Raw genomic sequence first — 315 nt, 5'->3', positions numbered from 1 at the left:
CACTGATGACAGTTTTTCGGCAAATTTTTTCTATCCACCTGCATCAATTAACAGAGTTCTTTCTCTTACACAATTACACAAAATGTCTGATGATTCGGACAGTTAATGCTTTTTAGTTTTCCGTATATATTAATATATTAATTACTTTCAGCTTCTAATTCTAGCCATTAAATATGTTAACTTTTTTACAATGGAATATACATGGTTTATTTAATAATTATCATGAGCTTCAGTTACTCATTGCTGAATTTAAACCTGATCTTATTGCTCTGCAAGAGACCAATATTGGATATGGGAATACATTTTTAGCACCTT

Source organism: Bactrocera latifrons, unplaced genomic scaffold (genome assembly GCF_001853355.1).
Source record: "Bactrocera latifrons isolate USDA-ARS-PBARC rearing strain unplaced genomic scaffold, ASM185335v1 scaffold_1144, whole genome shotgun sequence".
In the NCBI taxonomy this organism is placed as follows: Eukaryota; Metazoa; Arthropoda; class Insecta; order Diptera; family Tephritidae; genus Bactrocera; species Bactrocera latifrons.
Note: the sequence above shows the minus strand (reverse complement) of the source record.